Source organism: Neophocaena asiaeorientalis, unplaced genomic scaffold, assembly GCF_003031525.2.
Source record: "Neophocaena asiaeorientalis asiaeorientalis breed wild unplaced genomic scaffold, Neophocaena_asiaeorientalis_V1.1 scaffold396, whole genome shotgun sequence".
Classification (NCBI taxonomy): domain Eukaryota; kingdom Metazoa; phylum Chordata; class Mammalia; order Artiodactyla; family Phocoenidae; genus Neophocaena; species Neophocaena asiaeorientalis.
Window position 1 is genome coordinate 3,357,451 of NW_020172455.1, and position 911 is coordinate 3,358,361.

The 911-nt window shown below is 61.9% G+C and overlaps 1 protein-coding gene across 4 annotated transcripts in view; it reads right to left on the reverse strand.

Annotated features, from left to right (window-relative positions):
• Positions 1-911, reverse strand: part of KLF11 (KLF transcription factor 11) — a 12,089-nt gene that overhangs the window by 10,531 nt on the left and 647 nt on the right. The window contains exon 1 of one of the 4 annotated variants that reach the window (XM_024737727.1): positions 745-829. The exons of the other annotated variants lie outside the window; for them this stretch is intronic. The gene's annotated coding sequence lies outside the window, so the exon portion shown is untranslated. Of the gene's footprint in view, positions 1-744; positions 830-911 lie in introns of those variants that run through there. 4 annotated transcript variants of the gene reach the window in all.

The window sequence follows — 911 nt, forward strand, 5'->3', positions numbered from 1 at the left end:
AGGAGGAGGAATGGACTCGGTCCGCCAGCGGCTTCCACGGAAAATCCTGACTGTTAACAAACGTTATTAAGCTAGCTTCTCCTTCGGGAAATGATTAATAACACTTCCAGAGGTGTGAGCTGCAGTGGCTAGTACCAAACTGTCCCCGGGGGAGGAGGAAAAGACACTGATGGCTGAGGTTGGGTAAGATGAGAGCGCAGCCCTTCTGAGTCGGCGAAGCCACCAGAGCGTCCCCACAGACGCATCTGCGACAACCCAGGAGGCTCCACACCAGTGAGGCCACCAGTCACTCAGCAGAGCCCTGGGCGGGAGAGCCTGCACTGGCTCAGCCCCGGTCCCCACACCCAGGAGCACCGATTCACGCCACAAGGCCAGCGCGGGAAGAGGAAGAAAGTGTAAGATGTGCCACAAGCCCGGGCCCCGAGGACTTTCCAGCGCAGCAGACCGTCTCTTGTCAAGCAAGAGTGGGGCGGGAAGCGACTGAAACTAACTGATCTCTTCGTAGAGAAATTTTACATCTACTGAGATACACACTTCCACTCAGTTTGCCTAAACATCCAACCTGTCCTGCCCAGGTGTCCCCCAAAGCACACAGACAACGCCGCCGCCTTTACAAACGCCGCTCTAGCCCCACTTCTGCCCGCAGCCCAGGCCTCGGAACGAACTGCGAAGTCACAGACGTGCGGGCTGCCGCCTGCTTGGCCCACAGGCGGGCAGGGACAGGGCGGCGCGGGGCTCCCACACCTCTCTCTCGGCCTCTCAGCGGTCCGCGCGGCTCGACTAGGTCCCAGGTCCAACCAGAGAACTCCTCGTAGCCCTCAGGCCCCGACTGGAGCCCGCCAGGGTTGAGGCGCCAGGGCCCGCCCCCCGCCCCGTGCAGCCTTCCCGCCGGCCTTTGCCCCGCCCCTTGC